Raw genomic sequence first — 26,204 nt, forward strand, 5'->3', positions numbered from 1 at the left:
TGCAGAGAACGCCCCTCATCTACAGCCCCTCTCCCATGATCTCTCTCGAATAGTGATTCAATGAGTTCGTCAGATTTGCTGTCAGATTCCCAGTAGTGTAAGGGTCAGGTAGGTTCTGAAGGGGAAACAAGGAAGCGAAGCCTGAGTTGCCTTGCTAGAGAACTTCTGGAATAATCCATTGTTGTTGGCCCAAAATGTTTAGACTTGTTCTAGAAGAGGCCAACTCTGTGACCTAGTTGTAAGTACCCTTTTGATCAGCCCTTCTAACATTGTGCCAGGTGCAGTAACTTGGCTTTGACAAAGCACAGAATTCTAAAATGTTAGAGCAAGAAAATATTAGGGATCATTGAGACTAGAGGTTTTTGAAATTTTTCTCTTTTTAAAGCAGTGCAATCTTTTCTTCAAAAGGAATCAAACCAAGAAGTCCAACATGAAATAATTTATAAATGGAGCAGCTCTGGTTATCCCTAGTGGCTCTTCTGAAGCAGCCGGGTAGAGAGGTGAACTGATTTTGCCAAAGTCATCCAGGCTGGGGAGGGATTCGGCAGGCCCCAGAGTTCTGGTCTCTCATCCCCAATCCAATATTCTGTTCATTGCACCATGTGTCGTTAAATACTGACCTGACAACCCACAGAGCGGAGCTGCAGAACTACTGGTATGAAGGTGTAACACGGTGCTGCTATTGTAAAGTTATGGAATAGACATGTGTTTTTTTTTTTCTTTTTATATTCCGAGGAGCAAAGATAAAACATGGGATGCGGGGGTTTCTTGCAGATCTGATTCTGGGGACATTGAAAGGACAAGGCGTTCACTGTGCTAGAAGGAAATTCTGCTGTTTGAGTCCTTTCATGTGATGCTAAGTCCCTGTTTTGTTGCTTTACATCCATATCTTTATTTTTAAAATTCATGGTGCATATAGTGTGTACAACATCTGCACACAGTTTAATAATAAAAATTATGAACACCTGTGGATCTCTCCCCAACCCTGCTTAAGAATGAGAATATTTCCAATACTATTGAATCTCCCTGTCTCCCCAGCCACCAGTCTGAATCTTGCCTATTTTCTTGCTTTTCACTGCAGTTTTACAACCACAGATTCATCTCTAATCAGTATATTGTTTATTTTTGTCTGTTTTAACTTCATAGAAATGGAATCGTTTCTTGTCTTGCTTCTTTTGCTTAACATCATGCTCTAGAACATTATTATCATTGCAGAAAGCCATATATTTAGATATTTATCTAGATGTTTATCCCTGAAGTTGAGTGGAGATTCACCCATGCTGTTTATCATTCGTATACATTGCTGTGTAATGTTCTACTCTCTGAATAACCACCATGCGTTTATTCATTTTACAATTGCTGGATATTTGGTATATTTCTAGTTTTTTGCTTCTATAAAATGCTTCTGTGAATATTATACATATTCTCTTGTGTAAGAGCTGCTCTAGGGTATACACCCAAGAGTAGACATGTTGGGTGAAGGGTGGAAACATTTGCAAATTTTATCAGGTAAGAACTGATATCTTCACTTTCTTCTCCCTCTCTCCCTCCGTCCTTCCCTCCCTTCCTTCCTCTCTTCCGTCCTTCTTCACTTCTCCTTTCTCTTCCCTCTCTTCTTTCCTTATCATTGGATCTCAGGTGTTTAAATTGGATTAAACACAATCCTTGGCTCATGACACACTCTCATCATTGGACCATACGAGGTCGTCCCTATCTATCTATCTATCTGGACATTCCATCCATCTATCTAGCCAGCCATTCATCTATTTACCTATTAAAAACATACCATCCAACCAATAGGCAAATCTTTACCAATTATTTAGCAATTATTTGTGTCCTCTTATCCTATCCTGGTCTTTTGCCTTCCCTGCAGAGGTAGCCACTATATTGAATTTTGAACTGTAATTTTTTTTTGCTTTTTAGGAAAAGTTATCTTTGTGTACATATACATCATGATATAGTTATCAACCATGGTGTAGAAAATTACCCCCAAATGCTAGTATCTTAAAACAACAATTATCATTTATTATCTTAGAGTTACTGTGGGTCAGGAATTCAGAGAGGGCATAGTATGGGTGGCTTGTCTCTGCTCCATGATGTTTTCTGTGATTTCAGCTGGAAGACTCAGATCCTGGGGTGCTGGAATCACCTGAAGGCTTGGCAGGGGCTGGAGGACCCACTTCTCAGGTGGCTCACCCACATGGCTGTCAAGAGGGGACTGGCAAGATGTTTCCTCTCCATATGGGCCTCTCTACATGCTGCCTTCTCCCAGGGCTGTTTCTTGTCCCTATGACATGGCAGCTTGCTTTAGTGAGCATATCAGCCATTGTTTCTTGTAGCCTAGATGCCACCTCAAACAATAACGTGATGAAGATCATAATATTTCCTTGTTCAAAAATAGATAAACATCTTGAATTTGTGGGAAAATAATCCAAACCATTCAGGTGGAATAATAGACTCTGGATTACCAGATACAATCTAGAAAAGAGCATGTGAACCAATGAGGACATTGGCTGCAAAAAGCCAATGAATTCTGGTTGTCATTTAAGGGTGTCGGAAACTAAACAGCATTGTCTTACCATCATGGAAGAGAAAGATGGGTTCACCCCAGCAACTGTGGTGCTGCTTTTGAGCCCAAACACTGTGCCGCAAGAAGGAAAAAATGCATCTGGAAGAGAATGGTTATGGGGAGATAAATAAGATCTAAGCATGAATATGGGAGAGTGAAGAGATGGAAGTGGGTGGGGAGAGGCAGGAGCTGGTTTTATGAAAACAGAGTGAAAAGGTCAGTATTATTCAGCCCAAAAAGGTAAAGTCTTAGAGGATGTCATAATGAAGAAATTCAGATGTCCTGAATTTCTAAAGAAGTAGTCCTTGAAAGGTAAGCTTTGCATAATATAAGGAAGTCCCACTTCATATAGTGGATAATGCACTTTTGTTTCTCACTACTCAAGAATCGAGGCAATCTCTGAAAATATAAATCTATAAGCCTTATATGTTTGTGGTTGATAGAGCTGGCTGTGGAGGGAAGAGGTTTTTTGTTTTGTTTTTGAGCTCTGATCTGACTTTTTGAGTTCACAACAAAGAGGACAACTCTGACCTTCCATAAGATGCTTTTTGGGGTCTCTGTCACAGCTAGTATCCTGACCCAGAAGAGCAGCTTTTCTGTTTTTATAGAAGAATTCACAAGCCTCAAGCATCTTCTGATCTCTCAGGATTAGGTGTGTAGGAGAATCCACAGATGATGTAGCACTTCAGGTAGTGATGTGAGGGCTAGTGCTTTGACAGCAGTTGGTAGTTCATACATTTTTTTTTTTTTTGTAAAAAGTGGAATGAGGGGAGCTAGGCCCCAGTGATTGGCGGGGGTCACAGGGAATACTGTGGGCTCACAAATTACTGCTGATATCCAGCGACACTGGCCAGCAAGTTTGAACTCTGTGTGGATGGAATAAACATTGGGACAGAGTAAGAAAGAAAAAACCCAATGAATTCTGTTAAATAAGCCTCTCTTGGACCCTAGTGCAGTTATTTTCATAAAGAAACCCATATAGCGATGGACAAAAATGAGATTCTTTTATGTATTTAACATGCAGCATCCAGAAAAATCCAAGGACCATTTAATCTTGGGTTTCTAGCTTCCTTCTCTAAAAATAATGCATCACATCATTTAGCCATCTGATTCAAGTATCCAGGGGCACCCCGATCCAACAACCACATTTCCCTGAATTATTTTATAAATGGTAGAAGTGTCTGGAAGTTTAATGCCACAGGATCATGTGAATATAGACGGGTTGATGTTTAAATGGATCTCCAAGCCTCAGGAGGGCAGGTACCGTGTCTAGTTCATCATTGTGTTCTGGTACCTATCTTAGTGACTGGCACATAATAGATGCACAAAATAATTGGATTGATAATAAGTAAAGCTAGGATGACTTGGGGTTTTCTTTCTATTTATAGTTATGTGTATTAAGTAGAGCTATTGGGCTTTTAGATCTTAATTTGTCCCATCTAATGGTTATTTAATTCTGAGATATTTTCAACATGGTTTAGTTTATTTCTTAAAAAAAAATGAAAAAAAAATCCAAGTAGGTAATTTTGGTGGAAATGAGCATCTGAGGGAGATGGAATTGGATTCTTAATTGGTGGCTCTAAGAAAATTCATGCTTGAATTCTTCTGGGGTGAGAGAGTATCACCCTCCAGATCTTAAGAGTTCTTAAAAGGAAGGTGTAGTATTTCAGAAACAACCCTTTCAAGCTGTAATGCCTTTCATCAAAGGCTTTTAAAGCACTTTGTCTTTAACAGGCCCACGTCTACCTCCTGCCCAGCTCACACACATGCCTCCCTTTGGGGTCAGTAGAGGCTAATAGTGCTGAGAAAACAAGCCAATGTATGTAGTGGAGGTTGCAACCTAGTCTTATTTCAGTCTTGCATGTGAGTGTATACCTGAGACTTCAAAGAAGTCTGTGTAGGCCAAAATGAAATCAAGCATGAGGTCCAAAGAACAGCAGCTGTCACATGAAGGGAACTTAGGTCTCACATTAGAGCCCTCTCAGAATGGAATAGTTTGCCACAGACGGTAGTGAGTTCCTCATCATGGGAGATATTCAAGCTGAGGCTAACTGACCACTTGATGGCAATGCTATGGTTGTGGGGCGAGCAGGACCTACACTCTAGGTGGAGAAACCAGCTTCATGGTCTATAAGAATCCCCATCCCTCCATGACTAAGAGTCTATGAAATCAAGTCTACCTCTTCTTCCTGGAATACGCCATCATAAATCCATGATTTACTGGGACCCTCATCCACCCACATTTCCCCCCGTTACTCAAGTTTAGTGAGAAAGAGGCAAGTGACTCCACCTCCAATAACAGTCTATTTGGCATCCAAAATGAATTAAAAATGGAGCTCCCATTTTTAATGTGACTAGGACACATTTATTACTGGTATTCCAAATGAAGACCTGGGTTGGGAAGGATTCTGAATCACCAATGATTTGGTTGGACTTCCTATTCTATACTTGTCAAGGCAGGACATGACACTGGTAGATTTTATCATGGTTAATCAAGTCATTAATTGTCAGTGTTGAGTTTTCATGGGTGTGTGTGTTGGAGTGCCTTTGCTTCAGGGAAATAACTGTGATTGTTTAGTCTAGTGCACGGTTCTGAAACCTCAGCATGCATTAGAATTACTTCCAGGCTTGTTTAAAGACAGACTGTTGAGCCCCACCCTCAGATTTTCTGATTCAGTAGGTCTGGAATGTGGCCAGAGAATGTACCTTTTTAGCAACTTTCCAGGTGTATTAGTTTTCTAATGCTGCTGTAACAAATTATCACAAACTCAGTGGCTTAAAACAACACAAATTTATTATCTTAGAGTTCTGAAGTGACAGAAGTCCAAAATGGGTCTCACTGGGCTAAAATCAAGGTGTCGGTAGGGTTGTGTGGAGGCTCTGGGGGAGAATCCATTTCCTTGCACTTTCCAGCTTCTAGAGGCTGCCTGCCTTCCCATGGCTCCCTTCCATCTTCAAAGCCAGCAGTTGAGTTGAGTCTTTCTCAGGACATCATCTCTCTGGTTCTTAACTCTTCTGCTCTCCTCTTCCCTTGTATAAGGATCCTTGTGATGACATTGGACTCACCTGGGTAATCTCCTTATTTTAAAGCAAGCTGATTCACAGCCTTAATTTCATCTCCAAACTTAATTCCTCCTTGCTGTGAAACATGATGTATTCACAGGTCCCAGGGGTTAGGACATGGACATCTTTGAGGAACATTATTCTGCCTACACTGTAACAGGTGATGTTGGTGCTACTGGTCTGAGGTCCATGTTTTGAGAACCTCTGGTTTAGTGACTCAAGGGACTAATCAAAGGCTGCAGAGTGAAGGGGAAGATTGCTTGTCGATAAAATTGTGTAGGAACATGCATGTCTTATGGAAAATTAGCATTTTGTGTGGTTTAAGATTTTCTGAAACTTTTATGCAAAATAATACTTTGTAAAATATTAATCCCAAGATTCCTTGGACATCCAAATAGGAAGCCTATTTCCCATGACTCCAGTACTCTGCCCTGCCCCCATGAATCTAATTCGCCCATGGTGCTTATATTGTCTTTGCTACTCTCATGATCATTACCTGTCACATGGTTCCCCTTCTTTTTACCTGTTAAGACCCTGTTCCTTTTTAAAACTCTGGAGAATCCCTCTGCCATGATGCCTTCCCTAATTGCTGAATGTTATCTTGCTAGTTTACTAGATGTCCTCACACATGAAATCATTTGTTCCCATAACAGTGCCGTAATGTGGGTAGTTTCTCCATTTTGCAGATGGAGAGGACAAGGCAGCAGCAAGTTTTAGTAAGCTGCTCAAGTTCACTCAGCACTGGCAAGTCTGGGGACTCAGTTTCTGCCATGGACTAAATGTTTGTGTCCCTCAAATTCATATGTTAAAGCCTAACCCCCAATGTGATGGTATTTGGAGGTGGGGCCTTTGGGAGGTGATTAGGTCATGAGGGTGGAGTCCTCATGAATGGGATTAGTGCCCTTTAGAAGAGTCCCTAGAGAGCTCTTTGGCCATTCTGCCATGTGAGGACACAGTGAGACAATGGAGGTCTGTGAACCAGGAAGCAGGTTCTCACCAAACATCAAATCTGCAGATGCTGTGATATTGGACTTCCCAGCCTCCAGAACTGTGAGAAATAACTGTCTGTCGTTTGGGCTGCCCAGTTTATCATATTTGTGTTACAACAGCCCGAACAGACTAAGACAGTCCCTCAAGCTGTGACTCAGGATCTGAGCTTATCCAGCACTGTGAAGGATGGGCATTTTTTTGAGGAATTCCTAGCTAGTGAATTCTAGGTTGACTGACCACATCTCAGCCTCAGGTGAGCAGGATATCCTCTGGAGGCTGTGACTTCCTCTTTAAGCTCCTTCCCTATCAGTCTATGTCAAAGGAAAACTGTTGCTTGTTAAACTGCTCTTTATTAGGTAGCAGGGTTTTTTTTGTTTTTTTTTCACTCTTTTAAATGGATGTAGAGTTCCTTGCTTGTGAATTTAACTTGTCAAATAGAAGCCCTGTCATTATAATTATTATGTGTAGTTGAGATGAGCTGCTCTGGTTCAGAGCTTCATTCCTGGAGTTTGAAAGAAAGACTGTTGTAATGATGAGTATCACTGATTTGGAGAAAGGTTTATTACAATCAAACACTAACAGTAATGTGTTTTCTACAATCTGTAAACCTTGTGTACCACGACATAGGTGGTCATTATTTTTTTCTTTCACTTAAAAAATACCTTGTTCATCAGGCACATGATTCTGATCTGGGTGAAAGGTTATAAGATTAGCTCCATGGGATAGGAGAGGGAAGATGAGGGCCAAAGACCTATAAAAAATAACCCCACGGTAGTAATTTTGTAAAACATTTGTATGAGTAGACGGTGATTCAGCACCAGTCTTTTTTTTTGTTTTTTTTTTTGCGGTACGCGGGCCTCTCACTGTTGTGGCCTCTCCCGTTGCGGAGCACAGGCTCCGGACGCGCAGGCTCAGCGGCCATGGCTCACGGGCCCAGCCGCTCCGCGGCATGTGGGATCTTCCCGGACCGGGGCACGAACCCGTGTCCCCTGCATCAGCAGGCGGACCCCTAACCACGGCGCCACCAGGGAAGCCTGTATCTTGGCTTCTTTACTGCCACTTTCTCCTCCTCCTCCCCTTCATCTTCAGTGGCAGACATAACAGATGACTGGGGCTACTCTACCAAGACTCAATAATTTTTCCTCTGAATGAACATTAACTGCTGCAGGTAGAAAAAGCTAGAAGGCATCTATCCCTTTGCCAGGGTATTCTGACAGGAGAAAGGCAGATCTGAAGGGAAATGGTGCTAAAAATACCACCAAGATGTGAAGGACAGACTGATAGCCAGAGTCTTCAGAATGAGACAGTGTGAAGCTGGAGAAGGTGAAAATAACATTTGGTCCATGATCACTCCCAGAGTGATAGTGATCTGCTTATATGTGTCTACAGGGTGTGTGCACACAGGAAATGAGATGGTTGGGCAGAGTTCTTCAGATTAATCTGCCAGAAAGATTAAGGAGGGCAGGGAGGGGAGGAAGGGAAATGATTGATTGTAATTCCTAAATATATCTTTTTTTTTTTTTTAGTAGACCTTACATGCCATTTCATACTCTGGGCCTGCTCATAAAAATCAAGGGAAGGTGTTCTTATTTGAACTATTTTTGGATGTTCCCTTTGCTTTTAAAATGCAGACTTCCCAGGGATCTAGAGAAAGCCTTATGAAATCATATGGGCTCCAGTGGCAGAACACTATCTTTTTCTCCAAATATTTTATTCCATTTGTCTCAAATGACCAGAATTTAATGAGATTTGAGTTCATGACTTTATTCCCAAGATGTACTGCCAGATCAACTGAAAGCACGCATGTAAAATCACTTCCTAAAGGATTAAAAATGGTCATGAAATCACGTTATGACACTGACCCCCAAAGCCTTACCCTTCCTGCTTGGATATTTTGTTTAAATGATCTATCCTGAGATTGTGTTTGTTATTAGAAGCTTTGCAAAGGCCTCTAAAATGACTGTTAAAATGGGGTTCCTGCATTTGTAGGTTTCTGCTTTTTTGGATTGCGATGAATCACTGTGCTCCTGGCCATTTCTTCCAATGAGAGGTCTCCTGAGAATGTGGAGGTTTCTCAGTGGGCCTTGCTCCACTGGAGAGGCTGCAGTTCGCAGATGCTATATTAGTCAGTGTTCTCCAGAGAACAGAATTAATAGGATACATGTGTATCCTGTTGATATATACCTCTGTGTGTGCGTATGTGTGAGAGAGAGAGGAATTTATTAATTTATTGTTTTAATGATTTATTAATCATGAGGTTGCAGTGGCTAGCAAGTCTGAAATCTGTAGGGAGGCCACCAGGCTAGAAACTCATGCAGAATTTCTATATTGCAGTCTGGAGGCAGAATTTCTTCTTCAGGAAACCTCAGTCTTTTCTCTTGAGCCCTTCAACTGATTGGATGAGGCCCACCCACATTATAGAGGGCAATCTGCTTTACTTAAAGTCTACTGATCATAAATGTTAATCACATTCTAAAAATACCTCCATAGCAATACCTAGATTAGTGTTTGACCAAACAGTTGGGCACCATAGTTTATTTAAGTTGACACATAAGATCAGCCATCACAGATGTCCAGGCAGAGCCCAGGGTCTCTGGGGATCATGTTCAGAGCAGAAGGATGACAGGGCTTGTCTTAGAACTAAGGTCAAACCCATGTTGTATGGTTGTGACCTCTTACCTAACTAATACACACTGTATGTCATGGCGGATCAATCTCGTCTATCTACAGGGCCTGGCCTGAAAGTGAGGGAGATGGAGGATGCCAGGTGGCAGCATAGATTCATGTACCTAAATCACAGAACGTTAAGGTGAGGGTACTCCGAGGCAGAACCTCTGGTAGCACATTTGGCATCTTTGTCTAGGTTAGAAAAAGGTCCCCCTTCCTCTAAGTGGGTGTAACCTCTAGCCAGGATGCATGGTGAGTACTGGAAGTCACCCCTCACCAGACACCTTAGCCAGGTGTCCTCTTGTTGTAAGCACCCTTCCCAACATTAGGTATTGGCTTTGTTCACTGTTTTATAGGTGAGAAACTGACTCCGGTTATTGATGATCTTGCCAAAGGGTGTGCCCTTTCTGAATGTAGAATTCTGGATTTGGAATTCTAGATTCTAAAACTAGACTCTGAGTGGACTGATGACATGTACTTATTCTTTGGGAGAGGGAGCCAGAGGAGGTCTGGACAGGAAAGAACCCTCTTCAAAAGTTCTGTCACCCTACCTATCAACTCACCGATTTCAGAATCACTTAAGTTGACTACAAAATAAAAATGCCCTCTGAGAGTATTGCCTTATTCATGTATTAGCATTGAATGACTTCACTCGGGCAATGATAGTCGTAATTCTTTACATCTAAAAAATACCTAATGGTTTTCAAATACACACAGTATTTTATTCCCAAGATTGCAAGGGTTTCTTGGCTGCTGAGGACTTTCTTGAGGAAATTCATAGTTAATGACTCCAAGAAGCATTAACTTTTTTTCTAAGCATACTTTCTATTGAAGTATAACATATATCCATAAAAGTATACAAATTGTAGGTGTAGAGCTCAATGAATTTTTTTTTTTTTTTTTTTTTTTTGTGGTACGCGGGCCTCTCACTGCTGTGGCCTCTCCCGTTGCGGAGCACAGGCTCCAGACACACAGGCCCAGCGGCCATGGCTCACGGGCCCAGCCGCTTCACGGCATGTGGGATCCTCCCGGACCGGGGCACGAACCCGTGTCCTCTGCATCGGCAGGCAGACTCTCAACCACTGCGCCACCAGGGAAGCCCCTCAGTGAATTTTTATAAACTGAATACAACTATGTAACCCCATCAGATGAAGAAAGAGAATATCAGCAGTACCCCAGGAATCCCCTTTCTCTAAAAATGTCATTGCTAAACTCTTCCTAAAGACCCAGTTCAAAGAGACCATAACCCTAGTATAGGTCTCAAGGTGAAGAAGAAGAATTCAGTCAAATCTGTGCCTCACCCCAGGATTAGGTTAATTTGTGCTCAGCAAGTTAAGGATGAATGAGACAAGTACTAAATAATTCCTGGCTTTAATTGCTTTTAAACCTTCTCTAAACCTTAAAAATGTTTATTTCCTTTGACCCAATGATTTTGTTTCTTGGAATCTATCAGAGACTCAGAGAGAGTTCTATACAAGTTGAGAAATAGGATTCAACCTAAGCATTAGTAATAAGGGCTGAGTTAAATCAATTGGTCATTGACTGGTAAATGGAATATTATGCAACGATTAAACAAATAGGAATCTTTGCTTAAATGCTCATGATACAGCGAGAAGTGAAAAGTGCAAGATACAGGAAATGTATGTATATTAGACAATAATTATCTCAATTTTCATTAAAAATGTCTGAACAGTTGGAAGAAAATTACATGAAAACATAAACAATGGTGGTCTCTAGGTGTGAAATTGTAGGCAATTTTATTTTCATGTATTTTATGTACTTTTTTATAAATTAAATATTTCTAAGTGAGTATATTACTTTAGTAATAAAGTATTTAGAACTTTTTTATAAAACCATTTACCATTTAAAAAAATTTTTTAATTTTATTTATTTATTTTTTTAACAATTTCATTGGAGTATAATTGCTTTGCAATGGTGTGTTAGTTTCTGCTTTATAACAAAATGAATCAGTTATACATATACATATGTTCCCATATCTCTTCCCTCATGCATCTCCCTCCCTCCCACCCACCCTCCCTATCCCACCCTTCTAGCTGGTCACAAAGCACTGAGCTGATCTCCCTGTGCTATGCGACTGCTTCCCACTAGCTATCTATTTTACATTTGGTAGTATATATATGTCCATATATACACTACCACTCTCTCACTCTGTCCCAGCTTACCCTTCCCCCTCCCCATGTCCTCAAGTCCATTCTCTAGTAGGTCTGCATCTTTATTCCTGTCTTGCCCCTAGGTTCTTCATGTCCTTTTTTTTTTTTTTTTTTAGATTCCATATATATGTATTAGCATACATTATTTGTTTTTCTCTTTCTAACTTACTTAACTCTGTATGACAGACTCTAGGTCCATCCACCTCACTACAAATAACTCAATTTCGTTTCTTTTTATGGCTGAGTAATATTCCATTGTATATATATGTGCCACCTCTTCTTTATCCATTCATCTGTGGATGGACACTTAGGTTGCTTCCATGTCCTGGCTATTGTAAATAGAGCTGCAATGAACATTGTGGTACATGACTCTTTTTGAATTATGGTTTTCTCAGTGTATATGCCCAGTAGTGGGATTGCTGGGTTGTATGGTAGTCCTATTTTTAGTTTTTTAGGGAACCTCCGTACTGTTCTCCATAGTGGCTGTGATATAAACCTTTTGAAAACTGAGACTATAAATGACATGGAGCCAAACCAATGGTAGGCATTCTTAATATTTTTGTCATCTTGAAACACCTTTGGAACCGTTAAGAAAATATATACTTATCTGTAGTGTGGGTTTCAAAGTAGGTGGGCTTTTGTTTTCTAATTCTTCAAAAATTGATCATCTATACAGCACATGCTTGGTAATTCTCAGTCAGAATACTCTATCCCCTAACTATTTCCATTAAATAGGAGAAAGGGTTTAAATTATTTTTCCCTTTGCCCTTGAACCCCCACACCCAATATATAACAAGCACATGCTCAGGTGTATTTGTCCAGTTGTTCAAGTGAGGGTGGGGTGGAGGTGGGATCATGGACTTGGAATGAGTTTTGTAATTTTGCGACCTTGAGAAAGTGAGCAAATGTCTTTGTGCCTTGGTTTGCCTCTAGGAAATGAAGCCCAGAGACGTGCCGATTTTTAAGAGCTGAACTGAACTGCAAGCTTGTGGGTGCAATCAGTGTTAACAGAAGAGGAGAGGGGAAGAGAGGCCTGGCATCTGGAGTGCTGCCCTGGGAAAGCATGGTTGGTCGAGAAGGGAAGAGGCATCTGGGCAGAGCAGACAGTGCTCGCGCCATGGTGGAGGGGGCATGGAAGGTGAGTGATTTTCTTTGCAATTGTAGAATGCTAGGGCTCAAAGAATCCTCAGTGGTCATCACACCCAGCAAACTCATTTTAAGATGGGCAAACTGAATATAAGACAAGTTAGCCATCTGGCCAGGAGAGGGATCTAATTAGCAGCAGAGGCGGGATTTAAACCAGGTCTTTGATCTCCTGCTCCAGCATTCTTTCTCCTTTCACAGTCTTATGCCAGGTAACTATCTAAACGGAGTGACTCTCCAGGGATACCTGTGGGAAAAGAGTGTCTTTTCCCAAACCAGACACTTTATCAAGTGGCACAGCCTTTCCTTAAGAGCTGCAGCCCATCTGTTGCCATTTTCAGAAGCCAATATCACTTGCTTATTCCTTGGGGTTTCCTAGGCCAGCCCCATGGCTTATTACGTAGCCAAAGAGTAGGAGAGACTGGTTGCTGAGAAATACAAGGTTTGAGGAATATTTTATGGTTTGGGTTTGGCAGAAGCTAAACCCGAAACAGTGATTTGCAGGCAAATAGTTGGTTTGGGAGGTGATCTGGAAAACACCACTAGGGGAGCGGGAAGTGAGACAGGGAAGGGAAGAAAGCCGGTAAGTAGTGTGTGATCACACCAGCTACCACTGTGGGCAACTGGAGCTCGGCTCTTTGGGAGACTGTGTAGAATATATTTCCTTAGAGTAGGCTTTCTCACCCTCAGCACTGTTGACACTTTGGGCTGCATCATTTATTGTTGTAGGGGGCGTGTTGTCAGATGTTTAAGCAGCATCCCTGGCCTCTACCCACTGAATGCCAGTAGCATCTTCCTGTTCCCACTACCCCCACCCCCCTCCAGGGTTGTGACAACCCAAAAGGTCTCCAGACGTTGCCAATTGTCCTCTAGGGGGCAAAATTGCCCAGGGCTGAGAACCATTGCCTAAGAGTTATTCCATCCAGCTTTGGTAGAGGGTTGTTTCTGGGGACATTATCTCTCTGAAACTCATTGGCCAAACATGCTATCTTGGTCAGAATAAAAGTCCACGGGCAGAGATTTGCCAAATAAATAGCTCTTGGCATTTATAGTAAGTTCTGAGGGTATATGGGTGGACCACAGGCAACACCTACTTTTTGTGGCCATCTAGGGATCTGCTTCATCATTCATTCATTTTGTCATCATTTCTTCATTCATTCTACAAATGTTTATCAAAGATCTATTATATTCTGGGCAGCAGGCAAGACACAGGAGATCCAGTGTTCAATGGTGAGCAAAAAAATGGACACAGTTCCTGTCCTATGTCATTAGAAGTAACAGTCTAGAAGAGCAATGAGCATTAATCAGATAATACAAATGTTTTTAATAACAACTGTGATAAGTGCTAAGACAAGATACACAGCATGGAGATAAATCATAACCTGTGGCTGTTCCTCTGACACTCTACCTTTAGGAACTTGTCACTCATCGTTCCCTCTCCCTGGAACTTTTCCTTCCAGAAAGCATTGCATGGTCCTTCACTACATTTGGAGCTTTGTTAGTTGTCTCCTCCTTAGAAGAGAATTCCCTGACCACTTTATCTAAGATAGTGCTCCTGTTCTTTTGCCTTTTACCCTATTTATTTGTGGTCCTTGCACTTATCATACCCATAGAAGATTTATATTTATTGTTTGTTGTCCCTGCTGCCATACTGACTGTTGTGTTTCCTTTATGATCCCAGCAAGTAGGATAATGCCTGGCACTTAGTAGGTGTTAAAAAAGATTTGTTGTATGAGTAATCTAGAGATATTGACTTGGTTGGGGAGACCAAGGAAAACTTTCAGAAGAGAACAGCAATAAGCCAAGATCTAAAAAAGGTAGGAATTATCTGGATGAAGAGGGTAGGGAAGAGCATTCCAGAAAGTGGAAGTGGTATGTGGAATGGCTCTGCGGATGGAAGAAGCATGATCATCTTGAGGAACTAAAGGAAGGCCAGTGTGCCTGGGGCAGAGAGAGCAGGAAACCATTAGTTAAGATTTTAATCTTTAGAGTAAAAATATGAAGAAGCTATGGACGTGTGTCGATCAATGGAAAGTTGGGCATGGGAAGGTGGATGACGGGGTGGGAAAATACAACCAGATTTCTTTTTTTTTTTTTAACATCTTTATTGGAGTATAACTGCCTTACAATGGTGTGTTAGTTTCTGCTTTATAACAAAGTGAATCAACTATCCATAGACATATGTTCCCATATCTCTTCCCTCTTGCATCTCCCTCCCTCCCATCCTCCCTATCCCACCCCTCTAGGTGGTCACAAAGCACCGAGCTGATCTCCCTGTGCTATGAGGCTGCTTCCCACTAGGTATCTATTTTACATTTGGTAGTGTATATATGTCCAGGCCACTCTCTCACTTCATCCCAGCTTACCCATCCCACTCCCCGTGTCCTCAAGTCCATCCTCTATGTCTGCATCCAGGTTTCTATTTTAAAAAGATCATTCTGGCTCCAGGGTCTAGAATATTGGAGAGGGACAAGACTGGACGCCATCATGGTGGTATGTTTCATCCTCACAACTTTGTACCCATCTGGTTGAACAGTTGTGTATACATGGAAAATTTCAGGTCATGTGTCAGGGGCTCATGTATGTATGTCCTTAAATTCCCAGAATGGAAAAAGCGTTCTTCTCCCCAAAGAGCTTCCAGAGAACTCTTCCCTCCCCGTGCTCCTGACTGGTGTCCATGCCTTCAGAATGTCTCTAGTTTGGGTTGAGGAAGGAAGAGTTGTCATTGCCCCCATTTTAGTGGATGATTCGTCTCCTGGGGTCCTAGCTCCTTAACTAGTCTGCGTGAAATCAAGCCTTGTCCTGGATCTCAGGATCTTGTGGAGGACTATCTTATTGTGAACAAACTTGATGCCTTTTCCAGGGGAGGTTAATCTATCCCTGACTGTTGCAATTGGCCAGTGACTTGCTTTGTCACATGAAGTGTGAGCAGAAAGGGTGTGTGCCACTTCTGAGACAGGAGTTTTCAGAGTCACAGCATCGTTGCCTGTGTTACCTTTTGCCTTTGTAGGCACGCAATAAATGTTTGTTGAGAAAAGATGAATGAAAGGAGAAAGCCCCAGTTAAACTGGGATAGCCAAGGCCTATTACCAGTTTCCACTAACAAGCTGTGGCATAGCTGTTTTGCTATTCTAGTGGCCACACGTGTTTCTTAAGGTTCCTTTCATTTCTAAGACCCTGTACAGATACGGTAGAAGTATAAAATGACGATTTTTGGGATGCTTATTGGAAGTGTCGCCCCTGCTGGCTAATGGGGAAAAGACTTGAGTGAGGGATGGAAGCACTGGTAGGCAAGTTATTTTGGAAAAAATCGCTCTTCAGGGTGGTCGCCTGAATAGTAGGTTTTCTCTGGAAGCTGTATTCCAGCGCTCTTTCTCAGACTTTACCGCTACTGAGATCAGAAGAAGGGCCAGCGAATATTAATTCACTGAGGAGCCTCAGGACTCTTCCCTGAGACCAGGAAAGGAGGGAAATGTTCCTTCCAATTGCTGTCAAAATTTATTCTTAATAGGTGTTCCTTGTAATCATTGTTTTGGTGACCTCAATCCCTGGGGTCACCTCCTTGGGGCAAAAGGATGCCTTAAGCGGGGAGTTGACAGGCCTGGGTTGTGTCTGAGGTTGGTAGGGGGCCGTCGCTGTGTCCACTGGAGTCAGATGTTTCCCAGCCTTTAACCCATGGTGATGTCCAATAAGAGTCTCGGACAACACCCAGTGCCGTCTTGCAGATGTACTGATGCTTCAGCCCCCATGGGTGCCCCACCTGGAAGAGTCTTGCACAGAAGAAGTAAACTTCACACTTAATTCAGGTTAAAACTGCGCTGTGGCGAAAGCAATGGGATGGAGTGAAAGGGACCCGCACGTGCCCCCAGAAGACCCCAGTGCTCTCTGCCTTTCACATCTCTTGTGCTTTCTGCAGCTCGTGTCAGATTCCTTGGACCCTCAGCTCTGTGCACGTGTACCTGGGCTGCCCCTCCACTGCCAGGGGTGTGTTACCTAAAACCAGGCGCTGACCTGAGGTCAGGAGCTCTTGGGTGTTTAATCTCTCTGCTGTTCATGCCTAGCTGGGTGGCCTCTGAAATATTATTTAATTTCTCTGGGTTCTGATTTCCCCAGTTGTGTGGCACCGAGTGACCTCTCCGTGACATTTCATTGCCTGTGAAAAATGGTGTCATTCGAATGTTTAGGCTTTACCTAGAAGAATATATAGAAGTGTTTCTTGCTGGGGGAGGATTCTGTGAATCTAGGGTCACAGTTTATCTTCTCAACTAGGGCAAGAATTATAACCATAGAAGATTATACCTTAAGAAAAAGGAAAGTTTCTCCCTTTCTAAAAATGAAAGTTGTGAAACTTACGTTTATAATTTTGCCCTGATTGCTCAGAGCCAATAGAAATTTAATTGCCCATTGTGTTAGGCTGATTGTTAGCGTATTTTCATTTTCCTTTTGCCCTTTAGTCCTACTTTTCTATTTTATTAACCTTGTTGATTTGGCAGGGTGTAAGTAAATGCAAAAACTAAATGAAATTACGCATAACTTGAAGGGACCTTATGGATTGTTAAATCCAACTATGCAGTTTACAGACTAAGCAGTAAAGATCTGGACAGAAGGGACTGGAACAGGTAGCCTCAGCTTGTGAGTTACAGAGCCCTGACTTCTGATTCGAGGCAAATACTTGTTCCTCTATTCCATGATGACTGCCCTTCTTAGAGAGTGGAGTTTACCTATGACAATGAGGACAAAGCAACAGTGTCTGCTTGAGTGGCAGGAGCAGTATTCTTTTTTCCTTCAGCTAAGACAGCAGAAGAGATGATGTATTGTATACGTGTTACATTCAACCACAACTGAGAACAGAACTAGTCCAGAAAGTCACAGGTCCAGGGCAGAGGACCAAAAGGGACTGTTTTGATACGAGCAAGGTGGTCAAGGTGATCCAAATGGCCATTGATGTTCTAGATCCATTGAGACAAGTTCTAGACAGTGAGCATGCAGTCCAGCAACTTTTACCAGCATCCTTGGCCTCTGGCTTCCCTTGTTTCTGCTCCTGTGGCTTCCATGGGTGTACAAGTTTACTTGGACCTTTGTCTCACGTTTCTTCTTTTGTGCTTCACGCTGCACACTCACTTCTTCCTCCACTTCGCTTGCATGGCACAGAGGTTTCTCAGAAGATGGCGCTAAGGCCCAGGAACAGGATTTTTAGAATTAAACGGATTCTGGCACATGTTACAGAAAAATCAGTTAATTTGTGCCGATTAGGTCACACTTGGTTATACTTGTGACTCTAGGTTATAGGTTCCTCCGGAGTCTTCTGAACCTGGTGGGCCATTTCTAACTGGATGAAAATTACCAACCGTTTGTCTTTGTCCTGATGAAAATTAGCAGTTCATCTTAGTTTCATAGCCACAGTGTACAGCTGTGACGGTAAGTATATTTTCATTAATCTAGTTGAAATATTTAAGGAGTACCTATTATAGGTCTAGTACAGGGGCTCAATCAATTTTTACATATAATATATATGTGCTAAATATTTTTATGGGTAAGTGTAATATATTGTGTTTATGCAGGTAAATGTAATATATTCTGGTGAAGGTAGAATATATAACAGCTCTATTATCTGTGTATGCATATTTTTTGGAGGAATTCTGTTGCCTGGCTTCCTCATATTCCTTATTTCCTCACTTCCCATATTCTCTTCCTTGACTCACTGTTTTCCTCTAATACTAAAGTAGAATAAAGGAAACCATGTGTGATGGAGAAAGTTGTACACAGCATAGTTCTCAAGGGCTTATTTATACCTGGTCAGCTATAAGGAGCAATCTAGCAGTTCAGATCAAGTCACTACCCACCTAATGACATCTTGCCATCCTAAACTGAAGGCATCCTAAAGCTTTAGGTGAAACAAACCATCTTCTGAGTGCTGAATTTGCAAACAAATATATATGAAAAATAACAATAAGATCACAAAGATGAATCAAACAAATTGGTCATTTTTACCTCTAGTGTGGGGTAAAATGACAAGACTGAATCGTCAGGAAAGATGCTTAACTCTTCTTATTGCTGTGGTCTCCTAGGGCATACTGTGATGCTGTGGCATGGGAATGCTATGTTATATTGAAATTCTTTCAGTTCTCACTGATACAGAAAGGGTTCTAAATGTACCTCAGTAGATTATAATATAGCAAGCATCCAGCGTAATTAACTTCTCTATCATTTGGAAAATTAATTGGAAAAGACACTACTGATTTTGTAGATAATCCCTCTCAATGGTAATATTATAAATATTTAAGTATGGTTAACAGAATAGTAATACCACATATTTATGTATCATCCTATCTCCAAGGAGTGCTAAGTGATTTACAAATTATTTTTAAATCCACTTGTAGCTCCCAGATTCTCTGGGAAGCAAGCAGGGACAGGTTCTATGAACACTGTTTAAAGACAAGGAATTTGAGATTCACTGAGTGGCAAATCCAGACTCACCCAGGATGTCAGTGTCTGAGTTAGACCCTCTTGGCACCCATGTCCTTCCTCTTTTGTTGTTTTCAGTGGGGACCTAGAGCCTTCATTTTTATTTGATCAACTTTCTTCCTTCTCGCTGGCTTCCTAAACACTGTCAGGTCACACTCTATTGCATGAGGTTCAAGGCAAAAATGGAATCTGTGCTCTTTAGTGAGGGATTGAGACTATTTTGTGCTCACAGGGAATTTTGCGAACAATCACAAACACATTGTTCTGGGTCAGTCTCTTTTTAAATATTTGGTGGATAGCAAGAATAAGGATTCACTGGATTCTAGAATTTTACCAATGGAAGGGAGGTGATGGGGTAGAATGGACAGAAGAACACTTACCTGTGATTCAGGGATCTGGGTTCTAGTTTCAAGAGAGATCTGTGAGTTGATCTGGAGCCATGAGAACCTTCCCCAGGAGATGGGGATTCAGGAAATGAACTTGATTTGTAAGGAAAGGCATAACTGGGCCCTTTAGCACTGGATCCTTTCTGTAAGCTCATAGTTTTCCCCTCCTCTCTAGCCACTATTACAGGCTTTTGGAATTTTTAAAATACAAAAACAGACCTAGTAATAATTGCTACCATTCTCAAGGCCTTTACTTATGTGCAGTCATTATTCCCTTTTAACCTATGACCTAGGTTTTAGCTGTGTGACCTTGGGCAAGTGACATAATCATTCTGGGTCTAAGTTCCATTAAATATAAAAAGGAGCAGTTTGACTAGATCTAGTGGTTTTTAACTGGATCCTGTGAGTCTCTAAGCATCAGGGGAGACTCCTTAGGAGCTTCTGAGAGCATCAAAGAAGAAGCTACATCAGCAGATTGCCTCAGGCCATCAATCCTTTACCTCATTTTCAATCATAGGAGCTTTGCTTTTAATCTGTGTTAAATAGGGCATTATTTGAAAAAAGACTTCTCACACAAAAAAGTTTAGTTTTACTCTGTCAAAATGGATTAAAAGAGATTGAATTTGTCATTCCACCTGAAACAAAGGTATAACATATGAAACAATAGTTTTCAAGACAGTGGACTTCAGCCCATGCATGTGTGGAAATTACCCGAATCCAGAGAAAGAACCATCCTAAAGGATTAGGAGGAATAAGCTGACACAGGATCAGAAATAATGCCTGTCCCCACCAACCAGATTGGAGAGCCTTACAATTCATGGAGCATTGGGTAAAGTACTCAGAGAAGTCTTGTCTCAGTAGTGGGAAGTAACTGGCCCTAGAGTAAGCACTGCTCTGGTGCTGTCTAACAAGTCTTGAAAAGCAAGAATAAAAGGCCAAATTGTTTCCTTGTAATTTAATTGTATCTCTGAGTAAGCGCAAAAATATTTATAGGAATACAAAATATCTAACAGCAAAGTAAAATTCACAATGATTGGAATCCAATAAAAAATCACCAAGCATGCAAAAAACCAGGAAAATACAACCCATAATGAGGAGAAAAATAAAACTGACCTAGAATTGGCACAAATGTCAGAACTAGCAGACAAGGACATTAAAACAATTATTATAACTACATACCACATGTTCAGAAAGTAAACTAGAGACATAGAAGATATTTTTTAAAAGCCCAAATCAAACTTCTAGATATGAAAGCTATAGTGTCTGAGGTGAAAAATACATTGGATGGAATTAATAGCAGGCTAGACATTGCAGAAGAAAAGACTGGTGAATTTGAAGACATAACAATAGAAACGATCAAAAATGAAACAGAAACACACAGAGAAAAAAGAATTAAAAAAATAAAGAGCATCAGTGAGCTGTGGGGCAACTTCAAGACGATGTGTGTGTGTGTGTGTGTGTGTAAGTATATTTGGAGTCTCTGAAGGAGAGGAAGGGGAAGGACAAAAAATATTTGAAGAAACAATTTGATGAAACTATAAACCCTAATATATTACTTTTCTCTTGTAATAACTAATTACCACAAACTTAGTGGCTTAAAAATGACATAAATTATCTTATACAGGCACCTTAGAGATATTACAGGTTCAGTTCCAGACCACTGCAATAAAACAAATATCACAATAAAGTAAGTCACACAAATTTTTCAATTTCTCAGTGTGTATATTTATATTATACTGTCTAAAAAAACAATGTATACACCTTAATTTAAAAATAATGCTGTTAGACAAATGGTGCTGATAGACTTGCTCCATCACAAATCTTCAATTTGTAAAAAATGCAGTATCTATGAAGCACAGTAAAATGAGGTATGCCTATAGTTCTAGAGGTCAGAAGTCTGAAATGGATCTTAGGGACTAAAATAAAGGTATCAGCAGAGCTACATTCCTTCTGGAGGCTCTAGAGGAAAACCTGTTCCTTGTTTATTCCAGCTTCTAGAGGGTTTGCAGTCCTTGGCTTGTGTTTGCATCACTGCAGCTTCTTCCACTGTCACATCTTCTCTGACTCTGGCTCTCCTGTATTCCTCTTATAAGGGCCCTTGTGATTATATCACGTCCACTTGTATCATTCAGGACAATATTCCCATATAAAATCCTTAATTTAATTACCTATGCACATCCATTTTGCAGTTTACAATTACATAATCACAGGTATTATGGTGTGGATTGTGTCCCTGCACAAGGTATGTTGAAGTCCTAACCTATGGTAACTCTGAATGTGACCTTATTTGGAAATAGGGTCTTTGAGGATGTAGATAAGATACAAATTAAAATGAGGTCATACTGGAATAGGGTGGGCTCTTAATCCAATATGACTTGTAGGTAAGAGAGAAGACAGATGTTAAAGAAAGGGGGACACAATGTTAAAACACAGACACAGAGGACAGATGACCATGTGAAGACAGGTAGAGACCGGAGTCAAACTGCCACAAGCCAAAGAACACCTGGGGCTACCAGAAGCTAGAAAAGGCAAGGGAGTGTCCTCCCATAGGTTTTGGAGGGAGCATGGCCCTGCCAGCATCTTGATTTGGGGCTTCTAACCTCCAGAACTATGAAAGAATAAATTTCTGTTGTTTGAGCCACCTAGTCTGTGGCAGCCCTAACAAACTAATACAATAGGTTTCAAGGATTAGAATGTGGATATTCTTGGGGGGCTATCATTCTACCAACCATCCAAGAAGCTCAGGAGACCCCAAGCCCAAGAAACACGAAGAGATTTACACCAAGGCATATCAGGATTACGTTGTCAAAAATCACTGATAAAGAGAGAAATCCTAAAAGCAACCAGAGGAAAAAAGACACCTTAAATACAGAGGAACAAAGATAAAAAAGCAGATTTCTAATCAGAAACAACATAAGTGAGAAGACAGTGGAACAACATCTTTAAAGTACTGAAAGATAAAATCTGTCTTGACTATACCCAGCAAAAATATCCTTTGAAAATGAAGGCAAATAGCATTTTCAGACCTACAAAAGCTAAAAGCATTCATCACCAGCAGACCATAACTACAAGAAATGTTTAAAGTCCTTCAAGCAGAAAGAGAAAGATCCCAGATGGAAATCTGGATCTACACTAAAGAACGGCAGAAATGGTAACTCCATGGGTAAATAGTAAGATTTTGCTCCTTATTAGTAATCTTTTAAAAATGTAATTGACTGTCAAAAATAATAGCTGTGTAGTTATTAGCTTTTAAAGTATGTAAAAGTAAAATGTATGATGACAATACCACAAAGACCAGGAAGGGAGAAGAAGTAGAAGCATGCCATTGTCAAGGTTCTTATACTATACATAATGAGGTATAGTATAACATGAAGGTAGACTGTGATAAGTTAAAGATATACACAATATCCTAAAGCAACCACTAAAATAACAAAACAAAGAATTATAGCTGAAAGACCAATACAGAAGATAAAATGGAATCATTAAAAATAATTAATCCGGGGCTTCCCTGGTGGCGCAGTGGTTGAGAGTCTTCCTGCCGATGCAGGGGACACGGGTTTGTGCCCTGGTCCGGGAGGATCCCACATGCCGCAGAGTGGCTGGGCCCGTGAGCCATGGCCCATAGCTGAACATCTGTCCTGAGGGACAGCACATACTGTTCCTCATCCAGGTCACAGGAGACAGGCTAGAGGTCATGCTGCACAGAATGGCATGTCCGGCTCTCTCCCCCAAGCAGGCTAAAGACACACAAAGGCTGAAATGAAAAGAATGGAAAAAATATATAAAGGGAAAACGCTAACCAGAATAGAGCAAATTTGGCAATACTAAATCAGACAAAAGGAGATTCAAGGTAGATGTTATTAAAATAGCCAAAGAGGACTATTTCAGAATAATAAAAGTTAAAAAAGTTATCAAACAAACCTTTATAACCCTGACAACATTGCTTCTAAATATATAAAACAAAAGCAAATAGAAATGACAGGATAAATAAACAGATCCACAATCCCAATAGACTTTAACATATATTTTTTAGAAATTCAGAAATCAAATACACTAAAAATAAGTGAGGATATAAAAGATTTGAATAACACAGTGAATACATTTTACGTATATATCTCCAATGAACAGCATTCCCTTTATTCACAAGAACATTAAACTTTCAGAAAAAAGTGACATGGATTAGAAAATGTTAACAAATTAAAAAATAGAAATCACATAGGCCACATTCATTGATCATGATGCATTAAAATTAGAAATTGAGAAGGAAAAAAACAACCCCCCCAAACCAAAAGCCAAACTATGTTTCTTAAATATAAAACTGTACTATGTCTTTGTAACATCTGAGTTAAAGAGGAAATAGGGGCTTCCCCGGTGGCACAGTGGTTGAGAGTCTGCCTGCCAATGCAGGGGACGCGGGTTCGTGCCCCGGTCCGGGAAGATCCCACATGCCGCGGAGCGGCTGGGCCCGTGAACCATGGCCGCTGAGCCTGCGTGTCCGGAGCCTGTGCTCCGCAACGGGAGAGGCCTGCGTACCGCAAAAAAAAAAAAAAAGAGGAAATAAAAACTATTTAGAAATGCAATATAACAAAATACAATGTGTTAAAACCATTGATATGGCCAAGACAGCACTTGGATTAACATTTGTTATAATTGTACTTATTGGGAAAAACAAGGAAGACCAAAAAATGAATGAACTAATCTTTGAAATCAAGAAGCTGGATACATAGGAGAAAAATAAACTCAAAGAATGTGAAGTGAAGGAATTGGTAAAGATTAAGGTAGAAATTATTTACACAGAAATTAACAAATAAGAAGTTAGTAGAGTTGCCCTGTAGAAAACAAAAGCTGATTCTTTGCAAAGGCCTGTGCATTCTGGTCTCATATCCTCATCCCATTCTTCCTCCTTCCACCTCCATCAAACCCAATGGGCATCCTACTACATCACTACTCAGAGGCCCTGAATATTGAATATAAAGTACTACTTTGCTGTGGCAGGTGGCATTTATCTGTTTGTTCTATTGAAGTCTACCGATGATACGTTAGAAAATTGGAATACAGCCTGTAGAATTGTACACTTGGAAGGGTGTGCAAACCCCAATACTCTTGAATGTACTGTCAAAAATCTGGTACTTATAAACTCATAGGTTTCTTTCTTAGGGATGAAATCCTTCTTTTGTGAGTGAGCCCTGCAGAGGAGAGGAATGTGGATTTACTTCAGAATCTATGAAGCCTTGCCCATGGGGCCGTAAGGGTTTAGGTGAGGTGGGCACTCCTGCTTTTCTTTTGATTCGTGTACTTGGCTTCTCACCTCCACTTCATGTTCTACAAAACGGGTGGCCCTGGGAAAATTTGCAAAGGTCAGTTTTTGCATATGTTGTCACATTCCTAACCCTTTTCAGAACCATGAAGTACCTAGTGCATTCCACTTTGGATCCCACTGAGCTAGAATGGGACCCTAAATTCTAGCCACTTCTTCCTCCATCCAACTTATTAGTCCCATGTCTCATGCATGACCTTATATCTCTACTATATGCAAAAAGCACATAACTAATTAGATAAATGATTCGAATTTAGAATTCTGGGATCTAAAAGCAGTCTGAGAAATCATCACATTCACTGTCCTCAACACTTTAAATCCGTGCTCCCCTCAGAGAGCTTTCTGACTTTCATCTTTTGAATATCCCTACCAGCCAAGTGGTTTTTGTTTACCTTTAACTGTGTAGTATTTGTGATCAAAACAATGAGAACGTTGACATGCCCCTACCCCCATTCTGATGTGCTTCTCCTATGGAGATGTAGTCTACTAGGGAGAATCACGGATACATAGTGCACAATTTGGGTTTGCATTTGGCTGTATGTAACAGAAGCATAAATACAATGGCCTAACCCAATAAGGGTCTGCTGAATTCCCAAGTAATAAGAAGTCCAGAGGCAGAGAGTCAGGCTGGGGCTGCTGCTCAGGGAGGTCACCAGAGTCAAGTTCCTCACCTGGGTACATGGCTTCCCTGATAAATAGGAGCTCTGCTAGTATGGAAGATGGGAAGAATAGGTATCTGCATCGGAATCAGCATAGTCCAGTCCCCCCATTTCATAGATGAAGAAACTGAGATCCATACAATTTCAGTGACTTGTCCAAGGTCATGAAGCTATTCAGTAACAAAGGTTAGATTAGAACTCAGGACCCAAGACTTCTTACTTGACGTTCTCAAAATCCCCCCAAATGGACATGCTGGCACATGCTTCTGTATTTTGCAGATGCCATTCCCCTTCCTTGGGACCACAGGCCAACATGCCTGCCCACTTCAACCCTGTTAAAGCGTCCCCACCCTCACCTGACCCTACTCATCTGATCTGATGCTTTTCTTGACTTGAAAGTAGCAATTTCAAGAACTTGGGGAAGGTGGTGTTGGGTTTGTGTTTGACCTGAGGGTTAAGTCTTCAAATCATAAAATTTTTTTTATTGAAGTATATTTGGTTTACAATGTTGTTAAGTTGCTGGTGTACAGCAAAGTGATTCAGTTATATAAATATTATATATATATATTCTTTTAAAGATTTTTTTCCATTATAGGTTTAGTATAAGATAATGAATATAGTTCCCTGTGCTATACGGTAGGTCCTTGTTGTTCATCTATTTTATATGTAGGAGTGTATATTTGTTAATCCCAAGCTCCTAATTTAGCCCCCTTCCCCCAAATCGTATAATTTTTAAGCCTCTTCATAATCTGCATTAACCTAGTGACGGGTCCT

The 26,204-nt window shown here is 40.9% G+C and overlaps 1 protein-coding gene across 1 annotated transcript in view; it reads left to right on the top strand.

Moving 5' to 3' along the window:
* EGFLAM (EGF like, fibronectin type III and laminin G domains) overlaps window positions 1-26,204 on the top strand; it is a 541,883-nt gene that overhangs the window by 49,659 nt on the left and 466,020 nt on the right. The window contains exon 2 of the mRNA XM_060295410.1: window positions 12,394-12,598. The gene's annotated coding sequence lies outside the window, so the exon portion shown is untranslated. The remainder of the gene's footprint in view (window positions 1-12,393; window positions 12,599-26,204) is intronic.

This window comes from Globicephala melas, chromosome 3 (genome assembly GCF_963455315.2).
Source record: "Globicephala melas chromosome 3, mGloMel1.2, whole genome shotgun sequence".
In the NCBI taxonomy this organism is placed as follows: Eukaryota; Metazoa; Chordata; class Mammalia; order Artiodactyla; family Delphinidae; genus Globicephala; species Globicephala melas.